This window comes from Canis aureus, chromosome 31 (genome assembly GCF_053574225.1).
Source record: "Canis aureus isolate CA01 chromosome 31, VMU_Caureus_v.1.0, whole genome shotgun sequence".
NCBI lineage: Eukaryota > Metazoa > Chordata > Mammalia > Carnivora > Canidae > Canis > Canis aureus.
In genome coordinates this window covers 45,589,428-45,614,795 of record NC_135641.1, presented here as the reverse complement: position 1 = coordinate 45,614,795, position 25,368 = coordinate 45,589,428, and the positions used below count along the sequence as shown (strand labels likewise).

General features: G+C 53.1%; 2 long non-coding RNA genes across 11 annotated transcripts in view; one reads left to right on the top strand and one right to left on the bottom strand.

Annotated features, from left to right (window-relative positions):
• Positions 1–14,986, bottom strand: part of LOC144302754 (uncharacterized) — a 192,720-nt gene extending 177,734 nt beyond the window's left edge. For 3 of the 10 annotated variants that reach the window (XR_013369807.1, XR_013369813.1, XR_013369810.1), the window contains exons 1-2: positions 14,760–14,986; positions 14,224–14,316 (exon numbers count right to left, since the gene is read on the bottom strand). This is a non-coding gene — a long non-coding RNA (uncharacterized LOC144302754). The remainder of the gene's footprint in view (positions 1–14,223; positions 14,317–14,759) is intronic. The other 7 variants (XR_013369809.1, XR_013369805.1, XR_013369814.1 and 4 more) reach the window with 5 other exon arrangements.
• Positions 14,987–15,976: 990 nt separating this feature from the next.
• LOC144302752 (uncharacterized) lies at positions 15,977–25,195 on the top strand. Its single transcript, XR_013369803.1, has 3 exons — positions 15,977–16,120; positions 23,630–23,926; positions 24,490–25,195. It is a non-coding gene; the product is annotated as an uncharacterized LOC144302752 (long non-coding RNA).
• The last annotated feature ends 173 nt before the right edge of the window (positions 25,196–25,368 follow it).

Genomic DNA, 25,368 nt, shown 5'->3' with positions numbered 1-25,368 from the left:
TGTAGCTCCCTGATGATGAGTGATGTTGAGCATCTCTTCATGGGTCTGTTGGTCATCTTTTGGGGGGAAATGTCTATTAATGTCTTCTGCCCATTTAATTGGATTATTTGGTTTTTGGGTGTTGAGTTTTATAAGTTCCTTATATATTTTGGATACTAACCCTTTATCAAATATGTCACTTGCGAACATGTTCTCCCATTCCCTAGGTTGCCTTTTAGTTTGGTCGATTGTTTCCTTCACTGTGCAGTAGCTTTTTATTTTGATGAGGTCCCAGGAAGTTCATTTTTGCTTTTGCTTCCTTTGCCTCAGGAGACCTATCCTAGTAAGTTGCTATGGGAGAAATTTTCGTATATTTGGTCTTCCATTTATTATTTTTTTCTTTAGTGGGCTTGAACCAGATCACGCACTGGATTTCAGTTTCACCAACTATTTTGCAATTCTAGAAGATTTGGGCTTTGTGTTTTTTTAATGTTTTTACAGTGTTTCATTTAGACTTGGGTTGGTGTTTTAGCTACACCCTTTGCACAATTTCATTCTCATGGTGGCCCTGAGGATAACAAAATGCATTTCTAACTTTTACAACCTAATTTAACATCTTATCACTACCAGTGAAATATAGAAACTTTATAACCGTACAGGTTCCTTTGCCTTCTCCCTTTTATGGTATAGCTGTCAAAATGCTTTATATCTCTATGCACTGACACCCCACTAAATGTATAAATTTTGCTCTCAATGGTCATAATTTTAAGAACTTAAAAGGAGAAATACAGCCCTTGATATTTACCATTTTTATCATACCTTAATACCTAAAGCTTCAAGATTACCTTTCGTATCTTTTCTTTTCAGCCTAATTAACTGTTGGTATTTCTTTTGGAGCAGGTCTGCCGGTAACAATTTCTTAGTTTTGCCTTCCTTCCCAATCTATTTTATGGAATATATAATTCTCGGTTGACAGGTTTTTTTTTTTTTTTTCTCCTAGCACTTTAAACATAGTTGCCCTGTCTTCTAACCTCCACAATGTCAGAAATAGGCAGTAATACACATTCTCGTTCCCCCATATATAATGTGTCATTTCAAGATTTTCTCCTTCTTCATTTTTGGTTTTTAGCAATTTAATTTTGAGGTGTCTGGGTTAAGTTTTGAGTTTATCTTGGTTGGGTTTTGCGGAGCTTCTTAAATCTGTAAAGTTGTGTCTCATAAAGTTGGGGAGGTTTTCAGTCATTGTTTCTTCAAGTCTTGCTTTGTTTTGTTTTCCTACACCAGTCTCTTTTTTTCTTTCCTTCTGAAATTCAAATCACAAAAATGTTAGACACTTAGCTATTGTCTCTCACGTCCTTAAGGCTCCACTCCATCTATTTATTTTGCTCTGTTGTTCAGACTGACTGTCACTGATCTGTCTCTATTTTTACTAGCTCTTTCTTTGGTCATCTGCATTCTGCACTGAGCTATCCAGGGAATTTTCAAAATATTTTATTTTTTTTAGTCCTGAAATTTCTACTTGGTTCTGTTACATTTTCCTATTTCTCTATATAGAAATTCCACCTTTCCATTAAGTGTTTTTACCATGATACAGAACATAATAATAGCAAATTGATGTCCACACTGTGGGATTGTTGTGTGTCTTTTCTCCTTGAGAATTGGCCGCCTTTTCCTGATGGCTTCTGATTTGGGTATGTTATGTAACTTCGAATCGTATGGATGCTTCGAGTAACGTGAGACTTTAGGTCCCGCTGAAATCTTCTGGAGAATCTTAATTTTTGTTTTAGCGGTCAACCAACTGAATAAGGCCTTGAATGCAAGTCTGTTGCCCCTACCCAGGGCAAGGGCTCCACTACCAGTTCAGTTTTCAGAGGTTTTGCTACACTGCTCTGGGGGTGTCCCACCCACGCCTGCACAGGTCCAGCATGAGGCTGGAACTCGCTCTGGTTCAAGCACATAACCAGGAGCCTCTTTCTTCAACTCCTCCTCTGGCAAACCCCACACATCCTCTAGGCCCCTTTTTTCTAGCCTTTTCAAATTTTGACTCCCTTCCCTCATCTGCCAGCCCCTGCTAAATTTTTAGGGTACTCAGGTAAATGCCTTTTGTGGTTTGTGCAGAGTATTAGCTGTAATCAGTAAGGGAAGGAGGCTACTCCATCTTGGTGGGCAGCAGAATTCAACTACTTGGTTGTTTTTCAAGTCTTCCTGTATGTTTTTCATTTTGTCTTAGGCCTTACTTCTAGATTTGCTTTTTTTTTTTAATCTAATTATTTGAAGCAAAATTATTTGGTTGTCTATCACATCCTTCTAAGATCAAGTTATTGTTTATAAAGGTGACCTCTTACCTTTTTCTCTCCTTAGAATTTTGTAGTGTGAGCTCATCTTCCATCAAAATCTTTTGGAATCCTTTGCAACCTGGCTGTGAATGTAATCCTTCACAGAGGCTTTGCATTTGCTTCTCCAAGGGTCCCTGGTAGCTCACTAGCCAGAGATCAGTTTAATGAAATTTCTCAGTATCATGATTTCTAGACCACACAGATGGTGTAACTTAGACTCAACACCTGTGGGTATATAGTCAGATGTTAATTTGTCAAGGAGGTTTTTGTTTTTTGTTTGTTTTCCCAGCAAGAGCTCAGGCAAAAGACAATTTTTCTCACCATTTCCCCGGGCCAGTGAGCAATTTGTCTAGTTTCTTTTTCACAAGGGGTACAGCCAACTAACAGAGCAGAGCAGCAAACAAGTAGAGAATGGATCTGAAAGCAGTGAGTGAACAACACCTTCTCTAACCCAAAGCAGCTGGGGCCCAAGGAGGCCTCTTTATTCTTATAAGCACATCTCAGGAACTCAGCCTTTCTTACTGTCTTCGGGCATCTGCCACTACCGACCTGTCACTTGGAGCTCTTTCCCCTCATACCAGGCATGGGGTCAATTTCTTCCTGCCTAAACTGAAAGAATAGATACCCATTATTTCAGGGCTATTGTGAACTCTGCTGCTCAGAGTCTCAATAGCCACCAAGTCCCCAAAGCAATATGGAAAAAGACAGACAGACTTGAACTGAAGGGAAACTGAATTTGTTTAGGTGGTCTCTGCTAACCCAGTGACGGGGACCACCCCAAGTTATAGTCTGGAGGGAAAAAAACATGCAAATCCAAATTATGGTGCACATTCATTTAAGATATCCCCCATGCATACAGATGTCATTGACCTTTAATCCCTGGTCAGACCATAACAGTTGCTTTGAAATTTCTTCCGACCCTCCGAAGACTGAGAGTCACTGCTGGGGGAAAAGGTTTCCATGCTCACTCACTATTTCTGCACATTCTGGAAGCAGAGATACTGACTGCCCTTTGTTCTGAACCGTCTTTTCAAGGATATTCATATAGCAAACAGCCTTGAAATACAGATCCTGTATCTCCCTCCAGGGCAAAGGGCAGATCTGCTTACAGTCTCAGACGACAGAGGTAGTGTTTCTCTGTGAAGCAAAGGGCAGGCATGCCCACCGTCCAGTATAATAAAGAAAAGGTCTCTCCGGGGCAAAGGTCAGGTGTGCTGGCTACACATACACAAAATTCAGGTCCCCTAGGTTCAGTTCAGGGTTTTTCTGTAACAAACTCACTGTGTCTGCGGGGATCAGCTGGGCTCTTCACGATGCCCTGTGAGAATTGGGGGTTGGGGACTGCTGTGAAAAATGCTGATTCTCTGGCTAATGCTCTTCCTTCGAGAAACGTACGGCCGAATGCCTCTGACTCAGGAGTCAGCTGCTCTCCAGCCCCTGTGTAACTGGCCGGCTCACCTCGTAAGTGGGGTAAAAATCTTAGCCCCGGAGTCCTAAGCAGTCGTGCAATGCCTCTCTGCGTCTTCCCAGCCTTCTCATTGTACTCATTTCTCCTCCGAGGGTGGTAGAGCCGCCGTGTGTTTGCAGAGCACCTGGGCATGTGCCAGTTTACCAGGCCCTCTCAGGTTCTATCCCTGAGCCCTGTTTCCTAACACGTTTACAGATGCCAGGACTGGTCACTGCCGTGTTTCATGCTCATGGTCATCCATAGTTCGCTTCGGTGTACACACAGCCCACACACCTCAACAGCTGCAAGCAGCAGCAAACACACAGTCAGTACATCCGTGGCCCCCCAGTGCCTCTACCCTACACCCACACAAATGCATTAACCAACTTCACTTGTGAGAGCCCCACATTAGGTCCATCCATAAAGTCTTCTTTTGAATTTCTGAACCACAAGAGCTAAGCTTGGCTACCCCTGGGCTGCCTATTAGAAGCTCCCTTATTTCTGAGAAGAATCGTGTTCAACGTGAATCGGGAAGCGCTCTGTCCAACTACGCGTTAGAGGCCAGTAAACAGACGTTTGCTTCCTGTGTCAAAGGCTGAGAGGGAGCAGGGGCCACGTTTGAAGCATCACTGTGCCCCGACCAGTTGGCCGTACCTCTCCGACAGTCTGGTTACTGAGTTGTTAAGCTCTAGAATCGGCCCTTGATGGAGTCGGCTTGGTGTAGCAGCGCCCGTGAAATACATGAACGGAGTTACACACATTTCCTGGCTATCTTATCTTTCTTTTGTATTATTTATGTGGCGTCAAAATATTGGCCAGTTGCTATGGATGCATAACAAATTACCCCCCAATTCAGCAGCGTAACCCGGCGATGAATCACGCTCACTACTACTATGGGTCAGAAATTTGGATGCGGCTCAGTGGGGACAGCTGGCCTCTGCTCTGGGATGTCTGAGGTCTCAGATGCCTCAAGGGCTAGGTGCCGGAATGATCTGAAAGCTTCTTCGCGCGTGTCTGGTGTTTGGTGGTGGCTGTGAGCAGGGGCCTCGACGGCTGTCCGCGCTGACCACTCCATGTGGAGTTAGTCTGTGCTTCCTCACAGCGTGGTAGCTGAGCCCGGGGGGCCGGCGTCCCGAGGAAGGAACAGATGGAACCCGTCTCCTTCCTATGACCTCGCCCCGGAAGCCCCCTAGCACCGCTTCTGGCCCATCCAGGGGATCAGGGGAGGCAAGTCTGCCCATATTCAGACAGAAGATAGACCTCGGCTTTTGGTGGGAGGATGTCAGTCGCAATTTAAGAAATGCATGTGGGATTGGGATATGTATACGGGTGTGACCATCTTTGGAAATACAATCTGCCACAGTATGTATTTGTGGTAAATTCTCACAATAATCCTACAAAACAGATGCTTTTGTATTCTTCATCTTGGGGATGGAAAATGGAAGTTGGGCAAGTAAAGCAACGTAGCCAAGACAGCACCGCCATCGGTGAGCCAGTGCCCACCCTTGACGCACGTGGTGCCCAGCGGCTCAGTTACAAGAACGACCGTTAGTAAACTCGCCCGTGTGGGAGCTTGGCTTAGACAAAGCGTCCTTCCCCCCGTAACGAGAGATCACTTCAGCCTCCACGTGAACTGCTTTCCCGGACTCTGCTACCGGGGTCTAGTGGATCTGGCCATCGTCTCCAAAGCATCAGTGTCTAGCATGTGGCACAGGCCTTAAGGACCTGCCCCCTACGTTTCCGCTTCCTCAACTGCTCCTGGGGTAGCGCGGACAGTGGGAGCGTGGGGGAACCGACGCAGCTCAGTGACAACACGAACGACTTTCGCAGGCAGAGAAACACGGCTTTAAATCTTGGCTCCGACCCTTCTTTTTTCTGATGCTGTGAACGAGTCACTCAGGTTTGCTCAGCTTCAGTTTCTCTACTACCGAGATGGGGACGGTGATGCACACCTGGGACCTAGTACACCTGAGAACAGCTCCTTCTGCAGCTGTTCTGCAACTTACACCAGCGCCTTCTTCTCAGATTTGTCCGCAGCCCTGCAGACTCTCCTGACCTGGCAGGCACACTCCTGCCGTCCCTCGCATCTGTGACTTTGTGTCCCACGCAGCCTCTCTCAGCCCTCGCCTGTCCTTTGTCCTTTGCTTGCATAAGTCATGGCACATCTGGGCGGGAACCAGCTTCAGTTAGCCGCTTTCTCTAAAGGCGCCTGGCACCCTGCTTTGTCCACTCTGGGCACCTGAGTTCTACTGTCTAGGTCCCTCCTAGTGAAGCAGACATACGTCACGCTATAGGGCGGGGTCTCTGCACACGTCGTAAGGGGGAAAATTCCTTGAGAAGGATTCACATCGCATGTGGAAAAGCAAACCACATACCATTCACACGCCAGTAGCGTGGATGGACTCAGAGAGGCGTGAACCTGCAAATGTCCCCCACGTGCGGCTGGCGCCCCTTTACAGCCCCCAAGCACTAAGGGGTCCTTACAAACCGCTGGTCACATGTGCCTGCGGGGAGTCCCTCTGCCGAGGGCCCACCGCCGTCCTCCAGCCCTGGGGCCTCCCTGGCCCAAGGCCGAGTCCTGCCTCCGCACTCACCGCTCACCGTCTGGGCTGCAGGGCCCCCCGCCCCCACCCGAGTCGAGGCCCCATGCCTGTCAGGTGAGCACCCTGAAGCTCAGCATCCACCCAAACTCCTCACCCTCCCCTTTGTCAGGGGTCTGCTTGCTCCAGTAGGACCCGCCAGCTGCCATCTGTGGCTCCCGCTGCCACACGTGGCACCCTGTCCCCATGGCCTGTGCCCCCGGGAGGCGATGGGACGTGTCCGACAGCCCGGGCTTTGGTGAGAAGGGAGCTACTTCCAGTTTGGATCCTGCAAGCAAAGCTTCCCTTGTTGCCCTGCGTGTCCACGGCCAGCTTCCCTCCCCGAGGCAGCTACTCCGAGGGCTGGGCAGGGCACCGCTTATCCCCTGGGCTCCCGGGCCGCACGGCCCGCACCCTGCGTCCTGTCCTCCACCAGGTGCGCCTGCCCCCCTCCAGCTCCGCGTCTGTGGGGTCCCTCACTGCCCACCCTGGACGAGCTCAGGGTTTGGGCAGGAGCACCCTGGATTTGGAGGGCCGCTAGAAGAGCATCTTTGCAACAACCCTTCCCTTGCTCGTAGGACTATCTGGGTCCCAACTAGGGCGAGTAGTTCTTACACCCCGAGCCCGGGCCGCCGGTCACCACAGGAAGTCATCTGCAGCTGTGAAAACCGATGCATGTAATGAGGATAGTATTTTTGGCATTTTTAATAGATATATTTTCATTTTCCCCTTAAATTATGCTCCTTCACAGCCTCGGGCTCCCAGCTTAGCCAAAAGGCACACTGCTGCAACGAATACGAGGCCATTGATCATTTTTGAGTCATAAATCTGACTTTTACAAATCCACAGCAATATAACATCAGGAAAGCCGAGCTGTGGGGAGAGGAGAAAGGCCCCCCGGGCTGTCTTAGGCTCGTGTAACCCAGTCGGGGCCAGCGCTGGCTGACCAGGGGTCCCGCTGCGTGCCCGGGCACAGAACCCAGGACGCGGCCCGGGAGGCGGCCTCGGCGTGAATGAGCAGCACGGCCTTCCTCCCGCCGGGCCCTGCCCCCACCCTGGGACGGGGTTCACCACCTGGTACTCAGAGCAAGCTGCTCCGGGGCGCTGCCGCCCGGGGGAGGGGGGAGGCCAGAGGAGACCCCACCCAGCCCCCAGGCTCCCTCAGCCATCAGGGGAGGCCAGAAGTACGCAGAAATTCCTACAGGCTCTGAGAAAGGAGGCGGCCTACACCCGATGGGACTGCGTAGACAGCTGGCCAGGGCGTCCCTGTGGGGCACACGGGGGCCTGCTGGGCTAGAGGGTCGGGGGCGGGGGACAGGCCCCAGGAGCGAAAGCGACACCAAGTCAGCCCACCCGAACCGAGAGGCGATGGAGCACCAGCTCCAGACTCGCCGCCCCAGCTACGGAGCAGCAGGCAAGCGTCCCCGGGCCAGCGGGCCTCCCCGCAGACGTGGGGGACGTGGGCCTGGGGTGCCTCTCCTCCACCGCCACGAGGCAGGAGCCTTCCTCTCGCCACGTACAGAGGATCCACCTCAGAAGGCAGAGAAGGAAGTCTGAAGTTCTGAGTGATAGTCCAGAAGGTACGTTACCCACATCAGCCGAATTAGGCTAACTTGGGTGTTTTTTCCCTCTCCTTGTGGTAGACGTTTTCTAAGGTGGCTCCCAGGGACCCGTCCCTCCTGGTGCCCACGCCCTCGTGGGATCCGCCCCCCGGGGAGGGTTTGGGCCGCGTGGCTTACTTCGAGCACATTGAATACAGCAAAACTGTTGGCCTGGGACTTCCCAGGTGAGGTCTGAACGAGGTTCTGGCCCTCAATCGCTCCCTCTTCTCTCGCCTCTGTGGCTCCGACGCGAGAAGCTACGGTGCCGTAAGCGGCCAAATGGAGAGGTCTGGGTGGAGGGACTGGAGGAGGCTCCGGCCCAGGCCCAGGGAAGAACGGAGGCCCTATGCCCAACAGTTCGAAAGCACGAGGTCCTACCACGTGACATGGAGAAGTTTGGGACATTGTCCCTCATCCTAGGCTTCTGCTGAAACCCAGTCAAAGTAACCAATTCATCCCAGTTTCCCCAGGATTTCCCCAGGGTTAGCACCGAAAGCCCCACATCCCAGAAAACCGCTCCATTCTGAGCAACCCGGAATAATTGGTGGCCCTAGATGCAGCCCCAGAGGCATCTCAAATGCAGCCTTTGGAGGACCCGGGGCCAGAGGACCAACCACAGCTGCACCTGGATCCCTGACCTGGAACTCACAAGCTATTACATGTTAGCTGCTTTTTAAAAACATTTTATTTATTCATTTGAGAGAAAGAGCATGAGTGGGGAGGGGAGAGGCTGAGGGAGAGAGAGAGAAGCAGGGAGCCCGACGGGGGGCTCGATCCCAGGACCCCGAGATCACGACCTGAGCCAAAGGCAGACCCTCAACTGCCTGAGTCGCCCAGGCGCCTCTACTGTTGTTTTAAGCTGCTAAACTTTAAGGTGATTTGTTATGCAGCAACTGAGACCTAATATGTTCCCCGTCACCCAAACGATAACAAGTCCAAGGGAAAGGTCGGGTCAGCCGCAGGACTCTGCGAGTCGGCAGGCATGTGACGGAGCCGGCGAGCTCTCGTGGGCCTGCCGCGCTTCTGAACAATGCAGCTGAAGAGCCGTTTCCAGAAGGGATGAAGAATGAGGTGTGCCCCTATCTCCAGGAAGTTTAAAAGCGTATCGAGAAACCCAGACATAATCACCCGACAGGGATCCGAATGGCGATCACAAACTTAATATCCCTTCTGAGAAAGCCAGATGCAGAGACATGAACTTCCCAGGGCCTGCAGTGACTCTGTCCTATAGGGAGGAGCAGAACCGGGGTTTCCCCCTATCTCGGGGGCACAGAGGTCATCAAGCCAATACAGATGGAGTGGGAACACCCCAAATGTCCTGCTGTCGCAGGAAAGGAGGCTTCGTGTGGCCGGTCTACGCGGAGGTCATACGGCGCCGAGCGGCACTTCGGGGCTAGTTCGTGCTCCTGAGGCCTACAATATCATACGTAAAGGCCCGGAATGCTGTCGGTGGTTATGGCTCCAGAGATCACAGGCGGTGGGTGAAAGATGGATTGCAGGCGTGGAGAAACAGGCCACGAGGGCCCACACAAATGCTCTCGCCTTCACCGAGATAAAAATAACAACAGCCATAAACATACGGCTGAGGAAGACTTGCGGGCACTTTCGTTCCAGGATTCTTGTACTTCAACTCAAAGGTATTTAAGGCTAAAAGAATTATTATTCTCACTTAATACATGAGAAAAGTTGAAGACTTAAATGACTTTTCCAAGGTCGCAGACCAGGATTCACAGCCAGGTATCTCCCACTGGCAAGGGCTGCGCTCTTTCCTTCCCATCAGCGGGGAGAAAGTGGAAACATTCGTGAGATATCCAGTTTTCCACTTTCACTGGGAAATGATCTAGAAGGCACCATGGAAGCAGAGAGGATCTATAAAGTATATTTATGAGAACAGCAGAACAGTTAGGTGTCATTGTAGGGATTTTTTTCTTTTCCCTTAAGTCGTAGACCCCTGAAGCACTGCTCCAGCAATAGCAGCTGTTTAGGTCCAGGTGGAGAATAGGTTTTTGTTTGAGGTGTCTTAGGAATAGAAAGTCCGGGATTACTGAAAATAAATTATGTGAGACATTGGAAAAACACGTGGCAGACGTGCCTTTGGGCGAGCTCCTCGAGGAACGGTCAGGTTCAATTCAACTCAACAGACAGCGAGGGGGTCCTCCCTCCACGAGGCGAGGCAGCAGGAGCCCGGACCGCGCGCCCTAACCTGGTAGCCGACAGCCACACGCGGCTGGGTAATGTTCAATGAATTCAGAATCCAACTTCCAGTCACATTAGCCGCGTTCCAAGGCGCTCGGTACCCACGGGAGGCCAATGGCTGCTCATGGGACGTTCCCGTTCTCACCCAAAGTTCTCCTGAACGATGCCACTGGACTCCTCCGAAGAAATAACCAGTTGCCTCCCTCAAGTGGCTCACAGTCTCGTAGACAAAACACCCCCCTTCACAGTATAGGAGGGGAGGTCGGGCCGGGCTCCCCAACGGCGCCTCGCGAAAGCTAACGCGTAACCTCTGGAGTCAACAGAGCCACCCCCACCGGGCTCGGCCCCCCCATGCGGCCCATCCCCGTGGCCCACCGACGCAAGCTCCCCCTGGCCTCTGAAACATCTCTGGAGATCTAGAGCAAAGTTGTCCTGATAGGAAGGATCATGAAGGAGCAGGGAACCTTGGAAGTCAGGTATGCCATACCCACAAGTTTTTTTTTTTTAAGATTTTTTATTTATTTATTCATGAGCGACGCAGAGAGAGAGGCAGAGACACAGGCAGAGGGAGAAGCAGGCTCCATGCAGGGGGCCCGACGTGGGACTCGATCCCAGGACCCCAGGGTCCCGGCCTGAACCAGAGGCAGACGCTCGGCTGCTGAGTCCCCCGGGGGCCCCAAGGCCATACCCAGAATCTTATCAGGAAAGCTGAGGCTCCAGGGGAAGGGCGGCGCAGCTCACCAGAGCGAGTGCATCAGTTTTGACAGCCAGGACGCGGAGTTAATATTCATTTCCACACACACATGACAGAGCAGCCATCTCACCAGCAGAAAAACAGTCACCGATGTGGGCTCGCCGTGTCCCAAGCCCCCTGCAGCAGTGGCACCAGCTTCAACCCCCTTCCTGTAGGCAGGCCTATCCTTTCCGTGCTGCCGAAGTTTTAATCACGATTGCAACCCAATAAGCAGCTAGGTGACGCCTGGTCATTTCTCCTGGGAAACACGCCAGCAGAAGCCTAGACTGACTATAGAGCCCCATAAGACCAATTAATTCGATTGGGGAAATAAGGATCAGAGCCTATTGCCCCAAATATCATCCCTGATAAAAACCGCCCCTATGACCAAACCTGATTCACCCGGGTCATCCTGCCGTTATCTTATTCTTTAGGGTCTTAAGACCTCTCCAAACCTCAGTCACACATCTCCGGATGTAAAGAGCCGATCCATAATGATCTATCAACACGGTGATAAAGATGAGATCAACCAGATTAAGAGTGGGATGCCAGGTAAACCCTACGGATTTGGCTCCTTCGGGTGAAAAAGAGCCCCGCAAGGGGAAATTCAGGGCCTGAGACTAAAACGCACCCTACAAGGCAGTTGTGTGTAGGGCTCGCCTCCTATCGAACGGCGAAAACAGGCTTTTAATAGGTCACCGGCTCTTTAAGTCACAGTGTAGAAAAGTCAGCCACTGAACTAGGTTATGGATCTGTGGGTACGGCGCAGCGAAACATTTCATCAGGGACCAGAAAGCTTTCTGGAACAAATAAGCCAAATGAATGCCTAGGAGTGGAAATGTTAACCAGAGACGTAAGTTCAGAGTACAGCTTTGTCCAAATGAGTCGGGCTCCTGGCCCAACGCGCAAAGTCTGTGAAAGATAGAAGAATTATAACTGCTTTTCCTAAATGCCAGCAGTGGGTTTTTGCCATGTTAATTCAGATTTTCTGGGAGGAGATAGGAGAAATTAAGAAAGCAGAACAGAATGGTTTTAAAACCAATATTTCCTAGGTTACCGTGCTGGGATAGAATTGCGGTTTTTATTTTTCCTTTTGGCAGAGGAACGAGTAGCCATCCCTCAAGAGCGAGGCCTCTGACTTATTTCAATGACCTTATAGTCTGAGTATGATGGCACCGAAACTACACTGAGTTTACCAGCTAATACCTAATGAGTCATATTTTACTTGTGTGTTTTGGGACAATTTGTGAGCTCCTGCAGTTCACTCGGGCCACAAGACGTCCCTGAACGGACCACGCCTCCAGCGCCCGCACTGGCCGTCCCGCGCTCGCGGTGGAGAGGGCTTCCAGGAACCATTGCTGGGCAGAGTACTCTTTGCCAAACTGTTCATCACAATTATCCAGCAAGATGATAAAGACCTCCACGTATACATCATCCCTTATATAAGCTTTGGGAGAGAAGATAAATCGATCTCAACAGGCTTTGATTAAAACTGTTCTTAATAATAACCATCATATATGGAGACATTTGTCACACAAAGGGTTTCAAGTATATGTTTCTTCTGGATTCTATAAGGTAGGCACTGACTGTTATTTTCCCTACCTCATACGTAAGGTTTAGGCAGTTTTTAAAACTTGCTCGGAGTTATGGCATGGCGGGGCCTCCGGAAGAGACCTAGGAATGCCTCTGTTAAAACACGAAGCTGCAATGAAGCAGCTTTTGTTTGAACGGACCAGATAAAAAATTAACCGAGTCAAATAATTAGCAAACAGTACAAATTATCTTTTTTAAAAATGCTGAATAATGAAGAGATCCTAAAGTCCTATTGAGACGGCAAAATAGAAAATCCAGACCGGAAGGCACAGGGAAGGCTTGTGGACGGTGCGCAGCGAGCTGGGCCTTGGGGTGGCTGGGATGGTACAGACACAGGAGCGAAAGCGAGGCGAGCGGGGAGACGAGGGTATGAGGTGTGCGAGCAGGTGAAGAGGCCAGCCTGAGCACTCAGGACCGGGAGAAACAGTTGTCTTCTTCCCAGCTTATCCCCCCAAGTTCCAAGCTCTCAAGGAGCTCGAGACACGTGGATCCGTCCACGTGGTGCACCTAGGCAGACCTCGGAGGGACCCGGGCCGGAGCCTCCACCACCCAGCTACAGCGCCTCCCCTGAAGGCCAGCGGAACGCCCCGAAGGCCTGGGCTGCACGGTTGTCGGCAAGGCCCGGCCCGAGCATGGACGCACACGGTGCTAAGTATCAGGAGGATGAGCGGGGGTCAGCAGTGTGGCCCCCAGGAACTCGCATCAACAGCACAGGAATGCACAACTACTTGTGGAATTTGGGGCCCGGAGGAGTGTAGCCATAGACACACCAAGTGTGGAGGGGCCATAGGGAGGAGCATCCAGCTCTCGGGGCAGCAGCAAGGACTTCTGAACGGGAACATCCGCTACGGGCCTGACGAGAGGAGTGACCCCCAACAGCTGGAGAGACAAGAGGGTTGTAGAAGGGTGCGGCTTGTGCTGGAAGGAAACGACAGAGCGTGAGCTCAACTCCTGCAACTCCAGGGACGGGAGCTGAGGGGACAGCAGCAGTAGGAGGTCATCGGAGGGAAATAAAAGAAGGGATCTCAGCATAACCGAGGAGCCATGGAAGGGCTCAGAAATCCTAGTGAGGTCATTCGATGTCTGAGTTAAGATGAAAATCAGGGGGCACCTGGGGGCTTGGTGGTTGAGCGTCTGCCTTCAGCCCAGGGTGTGACCCTGGGGTCCCGGGATCGAGTCTTGTGTTGGGCTCCCTGTGTGGAGCCTGCTTCTCCCTCTGCAGGGAGTGTCTCTGCCTCTATGTGTGTCTCTCAGGAATAAATAAATAAAATCAAAAAAAAAAAAAAAAGATGAAAATCAGCAAAGAACGTCTGTGTGGGGGATGGGCTGGAGGCTCCTTGGCTGTTCCAGGAGGGTGACGACGTAACCATCAGAGCCTGATGTTGAGAAAGCAACGACGGGGGCTCATGAGGTGCTCAGGTACGTCAGCCGTGCTTAATAACTAATAATGATGTAATGATAACTGTAATAATGACGATTTCTGACCTCTGTGACTTGGTGGATGGAGGGGGCGGTCACTGGAGGATGGGGACAGCAGGACCAAAAGCCATGTTTGGTGAGACCTGAACTGGAAGAACTGGTCATTCTGAACACAGGCTGGAAGAGCCTCGAAACGGGGTGATGGGATTTCCTAGAATGACTGTGTGGTCTGGTGTGGCAGGTGGCGCGGGGCAGTGACAGACCGGACCCCCACCCCCACCCCCCTCCTCGTCACCGGTTCAAAGTCACGTCCTCAAGTGTCTGAACCCCGTTCACTCACCTGAGCTGTTCAACGACTTTGTGAGAGCAAATAGAGGCCTCGGTGCAGGTTCGAGCAAATCAGTGCTCTCCTTTCTCAGGGACACCCTTGTTCCTAGAGAATGTTTTTTTTTTTTTTTAATAAATTAACTCTAGTCCTTGGGTTACGTGCTGGGGGTGGGTTTGGGCCACTCGGAGTCATTATTTTCTCCAAGAGCATTCAGCTGATTTGTTGAAATGTTTAAAAATAAGTAAATAAGGGGCACCTGGGGGCTCAGTTGGCTGAGCCGACGCCCTAAAATAGGAGGGTGGGCCTGGGCGGGGTCAAGCACGCGGCTCTTGATTCCAGCTCAGGTCAGGATCTCAGGGTGTGGGGTCGAGCCGCGTCCGGCCCCGCTCACTGGGAAGCCGCTTCTCCCTGTCCCGGTCCCGGTCCCGGTCCCGTACATCCCCCATCGGTCCATCCGGGAGGCAAGGCCCAGAGACCCAAGAGACCACCGCAGCGCCCTCTCCTATGCCCGCCCTGCTCCTCTCTTGAGGTCGCTTCCAAACACCCACCTGCCGCCTTACGGGCGTCTGTTCTTCCGTGTATCTACCCTCGGGCCCCACGAAGCGAGTCCGCGCCCCCATCCCCGCCGCCCGGAGGACCCAGGTGGGCGGCCTCCCGCGCCAGGTCCTGCCCTCGGCGGCAGCTGCGGCCACAGGACGCTTGGCACGTGCGGCGCCCTCCCAGCCGGCTCCGAAGGTGCGGGGGGTGCTCGGGGGTGCTCGGGGGGTGCTCGGGGGTGCTCGGGGGGTGCTCGGGGGGTGCTCGGGGGGCGCGGGGGGCGCGCGGGGGCGCTCAGGGGGCGCTCAGGGGGCTCGGGGGCTCGGGGGCTCGGGGCTCCCGTCAGGAGGAGGAGGCGCGACTCGGTGGCCCCAAACCTGCTTGCACGTTAGCATGACCTGGGGTGGGGAGGGGTGGGGAGGGGTGGGGTGGGGAGGGGTGGGGAGGGGTGGGGTGGGGTGGGGTGGGGTGGGGTGGGGAGGGGTGGGGAGGGGTGGGGAGGGGTGGGGAGGGGTGGGGAGGGGTGGGGAGGGGTGAAGCCTTCAGGAGCACCGATGTTCAAGCAGCCCCTACGGGGACCATTTGATAAGGGAAACCCGTGAAGCGGGCCCAGGCCGCAGCCTGTCTTCAGACCCCGCCCCCGCCGGCTGCGCACCCCGGGCCCCGCCCCCCGCCAGCTGTGACCCACTAGGCCCCGCCCCCATGAGCTGTGACCCACGAGGCCCCGCCCCCACCAGCTGTGACCCACGAGGCCCCGCCCCCACCAGCTGTGACCCACGAGGCCCCGCCCCCACCAGCTGTGACCCACTAGGCCCCGCCCCCCACCGGCTGTGACCCACTAGGCCCTGCCCCCCGCCAGCTGTGACCCACTAGGCCCCGCCCCCCATGAGCTGTGACCCACTAGGCCCCGCCCCCCATGAGCTGTGACCCACTAGGCCCCGCCCCCACCAGCTGTGACCCACGAGGCCCCGCCCCCACCAGCTGTGACCCACGAGGCCCCGCCCCCACCGGCTGTGACCCACGAGGCCCCGCCCCCCACCGGCTGTGACCCACTAGGCCCCGCCCCCCGCCGGCTGTGACCCACTAGGCCCCGCCCCCCATGAGCTGTGACCACTAGGCCCCGCCCCCACCAGCTGTGACCCACGAGGCCCCGCCCCCACCAGCTGTGACCCACGAGGCCCCGCCCCCACCAGCTGTGACCCACGAGGCCCCGCCCCCCATGAGCTGTGACCCACGAGGCCCCGCCCCCGGCCCTGGGCCCCGCCGCACCACCGCCCACTGGAGCGTCAGGGTTGCAGGTGTGGCATCCACCTGTGAGGACGGACTGCGCGCGCCCGGCCAGGAGGACTCGCGAGGCTTCCGAGCCGTTCAGGTGCCCGCGCACACGCCTGGGGAGTCGTGGGTTTTTGTTAATGCTGACCCCTGCGTCCCAGCCCCGGGGCCCTGATGGTCTGCGGGTGGACGGCCACGGCCAGGTGACCCCAGCGTAGCCACATGGGGCACCACCGCTGCCCACCTGCACACGGCGGCGGGCTCGTCGGGGGCGGCAACAGGACCGGGCCCTGCAGCCCAGACCGGCGCTGAAGGCGGGGACCCCTCCTGCCAGACCTGCCCCGCTGCTGTGCGGGTGCGCGGGACAGGCAGGCACAAGGGTCTATTTGGAGCAATAATCGCGTTGTTTCCTTGGAAACAGCTGACTAATGATCATGAGGGCCAATTAAGTGACTTCCGAGATCTATTTGGATGATAACTGAATGTAATAAACTTCAAACCCCTTATTCGGGGACACGGGTTTCCATCTCTGAACGGCCTGCCGAGGTTTGGCACCCAGGGGCAGGGGCGCCCGGCTGGCTCGGTGGGTGGGGCACGGGACCCTTGATCCCAGGGTCGGAGTCCAAGCCCCGACCTGGGCATGGGGCCTACTTGAAAGAAAAAATCAAAAGGAAAAGGAAAAGAAAGAAAAGCAACACCAGGCTCTTAGCCCTTGACACCCCAAGGAGGATGACTGGGTGCAGACAAAGCCAGCCCGGGACAGCAGGCGTGTGGGGGTCCCGCAGGCCCCGGTTCCCCCCTCCAGGCAGTGTCCGCCTGGGGAATGCGGCTGCCCCCGCTCAGCCGAGCCGCTATCAGCCAAACCGGAGTAGGGTCTTCCCCAGGGCAGGTGGCGGGGCTGGAGGTGACATCTCTGATAGGACCCCGTGCGCGTAAAGCACAGCTGTTACTAGAAACTCGGCTCCGAACCGTCGTCCCCAAGTCGGAGGGCTGTTCGGGGCTCACAGACACCAGAGCGGAGCCCCCGCCTCCGACAGGGCGAGCATCGCAGGAAGGCCCAGTGACCCCTCCTCGTTGCCACCTCTTCGGGACACTCAGGGCTGTGGCAATGGGGTCTGACCACCCTGTGTCTCCCGCACACCCTGGGTCTTTGGGGCCAATGACCAAGACACTGGGTGGTGATCCCCAGCGCTGCTGCCCTTCCTGGCCACACGCTCCCCTCCAGCACTGCTCGGGGCCGGCCTGCTCCCCCTGCTCCCCATGTTCCTTCACTGCCCCCTTTTACTTCTGCGTCAGCACAACCACCGAATGCAACACGTTTCTGCAGCTTAATGGAAACAAAGGCTGCTGCGGTCCATTGACGGGCTGAGCGGGCCGAGGCCCCCCGGGCGCTGCACCCCTCTCGGGGACAACTGGGCACCCGAGGCCCGACAGCGCAGAGCTCGTGGCCTCGACCTCCTCACCCCGCCCAAGACGCGTCGCAGCCACGACCGTGGACCGGAGGTCCCTGGTGACTGTGTTGTCGCCCCCGCCCCGGGAAGGTGCGGCTACAGACGGGAGATGGCAGGCCCAGGAAGGCGGCACATGTCGGGGGTCACGAGCGGGCGCAGCGGGGCCACCGACCAAGGCCGCTCCTTCCCAGCTCGGCGTCCTGCGCGGAGGCAGCTTTTCCGCTGCCGGTTTTCCTGGGGCTGCATATGGTGCACGCGCCGTCCGTTCAGAGCATGGGGGGAAGGGAAATTACTTTCTCCCTGGGACACTTCCTAGCGGATCAAGGTTTTACGGCCAAGTGCACGGCTGACCACATCGGGCCCTCCAGCCGGGGCCACGTAGAGCAAACCACGGCGTCCCCGGGAGGGTCCCCGTCTCCCCAACGCAGACACCACAAGCTCGGTGACGACGGAGTCTGCAGGCCAACCCTCTGGAAGAGCCAAAGCCGCCGTTCTGGCTCTAGAAGCCCGGCAGTTCCGGTCCAGACACTGGGTGGCCACCCCCATGCAGAGCATGGCAGGCGTCCTGGCGCTGCACGGAAGGGGACAGGACAAGGTGGCCTCCCTTTGATCAACCGCTCGCCTCGGGGGGGAGTGCAATAGGGCAGAAGTAGAGCCAGTGAGGCTCCAGCAAAGGCGGCCAGAGGGCAGCGGGCCGCGAGGGAAGGCGGTGGGCTGGGGTGCACGGGCGGCCAGGCCCCGCCGTCGCAAGGGCGAGCTTTGGAACACAGTCTAGTGCCCAGTAGACCCACGATTTTGTGCCCACAGCTGCTTAGTATGAGGCGTAATTGGGGGGAAAATAAGTTGACAAAGAAAAACATGGAACAAAGCAATGCGGGATGGGACACGGCTTTGGGAAGAGGGACACGGAACGACTGGCGTCTGGGAAAGGGTGGGCTGACAGTTGTGAGCGGGCCAGGCCCTGGAGGTGTGAGGCCTCGCGCGTCAATCCTGGCTCACTCTCTCGTCATCGGGTGGGATTTCGGGCACTTTCCTCACCGAGGAGGCGAGGATGACGACACTGACCGCACAGGGCAGTAGCATACGTTCATCACAATTTCATTCACAGTATTTTAACCGATGGAAACGAGCCTGGCACGCCCGCTGGGCACCTACCATCACCCCACTAGACCCAACAGGCGGAGCTGAGGCCGCCCCATCAAAGGGAACCTCCCCGGTGCCACGTGGAGATGGTCACGACCTCGCTGCACAGCGCCCCAGGCTCACAGCCAGCAGAGAGGGCGTCAGCCGGCGGGAGACAGCAGGCCCCGAGGAGGCGACCCTCACCCAGCGGCCCGCACTCCCCAGGGACAGTGCCGACACCCCGCCCAGGTGCCCTCCGGAGCCGCACAGAGGCCTCCCGCCCCGGGTGCTCCGTCACTCGGCCAGAACAGGGACAGGCGGAAGGCCTCCCGGCCGCAGGAGAGCCCTCTGGAGTGGCTGCCTTAGGCCGCCTCACCTTGCCCGTGGAAGCCCGCGGCCCCGCGACGGTGCTGGCAGGCGGCTGACGGGAACCGACAATGTTCTGAACAGGCACCGCCAAGCCCCATGGCCACCTGCCTGTGAGGTCCGGCAGCAAGGCCTGAGGCTTGGAGGGGAGGCAGGGGACGCCGGCCCTCACCTGTGGACGCAGGGCCCATGCTAACCAGCATCCTTTCATCGGAAACATCACGTGACTCAAGTGCAGGAGACTCAGAAGACACAAAATATCTTTAAAAGTTTCCCGAATGCCACAACTCAAAGACTGTTGACGTTTTTGACATTTCCTTTCAGATTTCTCGTACAGTTGTAATCGTGCTACGTATACCCAGTACGTCTCTAAATTGTTAGGTCTGCGAATGTTTTCACATTGGCTACAGCGTTGATCTGTCCTGCAGACACGCCATGTGCCTCACCAAACCCCCATTATGGGTATTTACATTTTCATTTTTTTTAAAGATTTATTTATTTATTTTATTTATGAGAGAGAGAGAGAGAGAGAGAGAGAGGCAGAGACACAGGAGGAGGGAGAAGCAGGCTCCATGCCGGGAGCCTGATGTGGGACTCGATCCTGGGTCTCCAGGACCATGGACCAAAGGCAGGCGCTAAACCACTGAGCCACCCAGGGATCCCCACATTTTCATCTTCTTTTAAATATTTATTTTCAGAGGGCCAACAAGCAAGTGGGGGAGCAAGAATCCCAAGCAGACTCTGAACTGAGCACAGTGCCCAACATGGGGCTTGGATCCCGGGACCTGGAGATCATGACTCGAGTCAAGAATCAGGAGTCCGACGCCCACCCGACTGAGCCACTCGGGTGCTCCCACATTTTCATTTTCATAATGATGTCGTAACATGCATATTTGTGCATCCATTCCTGCCCATGTTTCATGTTACTTCTGTAGGGGAGTTTGTCTCTGTGTGATCCCGGTGGAATGAAGAGGCTAAGCATCGTAGGTGTCTTGGTATTCTTGGCATATGCTGCTCATCTGCTTCCTTTAGGATCCTAAAACTGGCATTGCCAGCCCACCACATCCTTGCCCCTGGATTCATCCGAATTCTTTGCTAACTGAGCAAAGAGAACGTGAGGAGTCCTTGTTTTCTCCTGCATTGCTGTGGCTTTCAGTTTTCTACACGCCCTTAGCCATTGTTTTCTCTCTTTTGTGGACGCTCTGGTCGTGTGCTTTGCCCTCTCTGGGGACGGGGAGGCTAAAATCTATAATTAAAGGTCTTCTCACTCCACTTGTATCCACATTCACCCTAACTAGCTTTCCCCCCATGGAAAGAACGGTACCTTATACTACCTTTGTGTGTGTCGGGGTACAATCGGCTCAACTGTCGTTGTATTCCTGTGTAACTGGAACATAAGAACTTTCCTTTATGGAATGCACCTGACACACTAGCTTGTTTAGGAGAATATATAACAGGTTAAGTTTATTTTAAATGGCTTTGCAGTTACTCTGTTTTGAAATGTTTTACTTCAGGAGTTTTAATTTGATAGACTAGATCTGGTTTTGGTCGAAAGTCCAAGATGATGAGATTTGGGGGGAACATTAAAATAGGAACCGACAGAACAGTCGGTTGATTTACTTTTGGACATTATGTCTTCGCGTTAATCTCAGACAAGCTACGCCCGAGATGACCGAGGCTGTGTGGGCCTTAGCTGAGGTTCACAGAAGACAGAGTCAAGAACTACAGTGCTCATAAAAGACACCTCTGCAGACAGACGGCCTAGATCAAACCTCTCCTCAGGAAGCCTTCTCGGGTTGCCCCAGGCAGGATTCCATGCTCCCTCCCCAGCCCACCCACGACTCATTGTGTGCACCCCACTGACATGGCCATTCAGGTCCACCTTGAATTGGTGACATCCATGTGCATCTCCCTCCATCGAGATGATTAATCGCTGGAGGATTGGGGCAAAGCTTTGATGACCTGTATATCCGTTTGTGATCTCAGTGCAGTGCTTTGGGTAGAGACGTCCACTCAGTCAACATAGATTGAATTCAACTGGACTTTGGAAATTTGAGAAGGAGACTCTGTGGGATGGGGGAACTCCCATTAGCTTTTGAGGGACACTAAGCCAGCTTGAAATCTGCCTCTAACACCCACTGGTTATGCGACCCCAAGCAAGTTAACTCAGCTTCCTGATCTGCTTTGTCACCCAATATGGGAGTAACAGTGCCGACCACGATGGGCCCTCAAGGTCAGCTAACCTAAAACCCATCCTTCAACCCATTTCATCCCTGCCATCCTCAACTATAGAGATCAGAAAATTAAATAGTCAACTTTCCAACCTGGAAAGGTCACAGGCCACAATTCTTATCAATGAAACAAGAACCAAAACAGCCCAGGCGTTTCTGGGAAGGCTCTGTGTTCTAAATAAGTCAGCTCACACACCCTAGGGAAAGGGAGAGGTCAACAGGAGGCCTGCAGATACAGCGCCCACTTCATGACCATGAGGCCACAATGTGAGGATAATTGTCATTCGAGAAGCTGCAGAGTCTGGAATCTTCAGTGGCATCACAGAGACCCAATTCAAAAACCGCCTTCTTCTGGACTTTTTGTAGAAAACATTGTCCAAATTTAAGCCTTGGTGAGTGGGGTATTCTATTACTTACTTGTGAACTCATTCCCAAGTGGCTCCATCTTATAGATTACGGTCAACCGATCACGTAAGCCACGTGTTAAGCACAGGGTCCCACACGCTGTAAGCTCTCAATAAGTGGTAGTTTTTAATGGCACTGTAGAGCGCTACACGCAGGCGGACGGCAGAGAGTCCCAGACCACAAGGTGGTGAGAATTTGGAACCAGTCAGTCACTGAAGGAGACAGCAGGGAGCAGAACGAGATGGAGTTGCAGGCCATGCTGAAGACGGGAAGGCATCCTGAGGGCAACGGGCCCATCAAGAAGGGAGAATGAGCATGGAAGGCATTTAAAGGGCTGCTGGAGATCCAGTCCTCTTGACCATAGATCCCCCCACCTTACTCAGACCCCACACCTGACAAGAGAGGCTTCAGAACCTATGCCCAATTCTGACGCTTTGTAAGAACACAAGAAGCGTCATGTCCATTGTTCCCAGCTCCGCGTCTACTACCAGGCTACTCTTACTTTGACAGACCAATGTCTGACGTTTCTGCCGTGTGCTCCAGCGACCTGGGAGGTGAACCCCCTCCCCCAGGCTGGGTCCTCAGTGTGTCCCTGGGTGCTGAAGACCTGAGTCTTACTTGGTCTCCTGACCTGCCTTGAGCACCCTCATTACTCCCCAGTCCCAATCTTCATACCCAAGGACCCAAAAGGCCACTTTCTAACAGACGTGGGTTTGACCAGTCTTCCTCACCTTCTAGACCCACTTGGAGGTTCCACGTCCCTGGAAGAGCATTACCAGATGTGGAACATAGAGTGTTAACACCTCGAGTTATCAATAACTCAAAACCATATCCTGGCCACGTCAAACCAACATTGACTAGCTGAACTGGTTTCTACCCTATAACTTGTCAGAACTCCTAGGATACTTATTCCATACCTCAAGACCTGGTGTATGATGGGACATACTTTGGGAGATTATGTCTTAGGAAAACAGTCTTCTGACTTCCTGCCGTCATCTGATACACACTCTCCCTGTCATTCAGCTGTCTTGGTTTTTATTCTATCCCCCAAGCCCCAAACCTAGATTCCAGCCCCCAGTGGCCTTTGCCATTCCCTAATCAAGCCAGCCTGCCCTAATGTCTAGGTCTTTACACAAAGTCTATCCCCCTGAGAAATGGACAAACCCCAAAAATACCTGGATATGTAACAGAGAAGAAGTTCAATCACTGGAGAGGACAGACTGGACCTCCAGGCTTTCTACTCTTAGTGACAAATAGAAGGATTAAGCCTTTGCACTTTGGTACGTGATTTGCACTTCAGACTATGATGTTGGACACCCTGGGGCGGGCAAGAGGGGTGTCACGTATTTGATCCCTATGCTGTTGAGGGGATGAGGGTAATGAGAGAAGCTATCATTTATTCTGCACCTATTGTGTTCCCGGCACAGTACCTAACATTGCTCAATGTTATGTCATTTAATTCTAAAACAGCATGAACGTATTTCTCTCCCGTTCTATGAACGGGGAAACCAAAGCTTAGAAAAGTTCTAAATTCACAGTTAAAACAGCAGTGAGTCAAAAACTGATTAGAACACACCAGTCTGGGGCCCCTGGGTGGCTCAGTGGTTGAGCGTCTGCCTTTGTTTGGCTCAGGGCATGACCCCAGGGTCCCGGGATCGAACACGCATTGGACTCCCCACAGGGAGCCTGCTTCTCCCTCTGGGTCTCTGCCTCTCTGTGTGGCTCATGAATAAATATTTTTTAAAAAGAATAAAACACAATCTGCATCCAAAGATCCACAAGCCCCCTAAAATTGTAGCTGCTAGTGGTAAAATAGGCATGGGTCAACTTATCGTGGGATATGAGCTTTGGGGAAGCAGAAAATACAAATAACAAACACCAGCGCCAAAACCTAATCATTTTCCATTGACTTTTCAATTGGATATCGCTGTACGTTCCCATGCATTAGGTTTACAGGAGTCTGCGAACCAAACTGCCTACTTAAGTCTTTTTCAACATGAAATTTTAAATCAATATCTTTTTCTTCCCCCCTAGTTGTAATCCTATCCTCCCTGTTGATGAAAATTGATGACACACATCTAAATATGAACAGCAGAAAAACTCGGGGCAAGAGCGAAGGCAACCAGAAGGCCTAAGAAATGGGGAAAACTGGTCTCCATAAACATAATCAGGAATCAAAGCTTCTACTTTGAGATAGAGATGGTTACCGTGGTGGAGGGGCCGTGTTCAAACCACAGGTGTACAAGTCAGTGTTCTAGTCTGTGCAGCATCCTCTCCACCGGCCTTCACGCGACCTTCAAGACAAGATTCCGTGATCTCCGGGATGCTCAGGTTGGGCAATTCTCCATTTCTTTAGCTCCCTGTGCATAATCACACCCCTGCCGTGACCACCGAGGTTTCCGATCCTTCCTTCCTTCCTTGAGGCAGCCGAGCACTTCATCCTGTCTTATTCCCTACCATGCAGCTAACACAGAAGGACCCAAATTGAATGTTTTCATCTTTATACATAAGTGCTCAGATAAATGATATTATATCATTAGCGTTGGGATGTAAGATAAGGATTTAAGTTAATGTTTGAATCTATAGAAAACTATGCATTTGCAGATAGCAGCATCCAGCCACAAACTCCGTTAGGGCCCAAGCCCAAATTAAAGGCATTCGTATTGAACCAACTGCACCTCAAATTTCAACCCAAGACACAGTTGACTGTCGCCTTTCTGTAGGTCAAACAAAAATTCTTATGTTCTAGAAGTTTCTGAAGTGATTTCCATGGTTGGTAATATTCAGCACCTAGTAAGCAGTAGATGTGTAGATTTTACTTAATTTTAAATGATCCTAAATAATTCTAACTTCACCATTTCCTAACCGGTGTCCCTTTGTCCAACTTCCCCCAGGAACGTGTTTTGAAGATCTGGGGCTTCCCCCAAAGCAATCATTTGGCGTCACTGAGCCTCGGCCTCCCCTGCTCGACCACCTACCCACTCCGCCTTCACGATTGCACGCGAGAGGACACAGCTCTCTAACGCCCGCTCAGACAGGTCGGCAGGACTCACGCGGGGACAATCCAGGCAAGAGCAATCAGCTTTGGAGATTCCAAATAGGACGTGTGTAGATCAGAGAGCATTTCGTGTTTGGATAACAGGTTAAATCCTTACGGGATGGTTGAAAATCCTTTGTCAAAGGTGAACCGATCATAAAAGAACCAATTCACTACCAGAAGAAGGTAGTAGAGTTGTAAATACAGGAGAGATCAGACCACATCGTAAATCTGACCTTCGGTGGAGTGCGCATAAGCAAACCTGCGAAGCAGCAAGGAAACAGAAAAAAAGAGGATCTGCCCATTAATTCGGGGCCTGTCACGCGGAGGTCAGGAGAGCGTGGCTGCCTCGGAGCCTCACGGCCTTGGCGGGGGAGGGGCCGTGCTGGGATCCTTTCTGGCGCCTTGTTTTGCTGAATCAGTAGCGCTCACTTCTGAGAAGGTCCCCAAAGAATTTCCTTCATATTAGTTCCATTTATTTTCCCGAAGATACAGAAGAATGTCAAAACACCAGCAATTATTCTAAGGCCTAAAAGTCTCAAATGACAGATCTTGCTGCCACATCCATTCTCCAGAAACGTGAATTTTATCATGTCAACCCCTGCTCAAGGACTTACAGCATCTCCCTCCTGCCCGGAGCAGTTCCTGCTCCGAGCTTCCACTCAGCGTACTGCCCCCTGCTACGTAGAGGAATAACCAAATAATTCACTTGAGGGGGCGGAGAGAGGGAGACGGA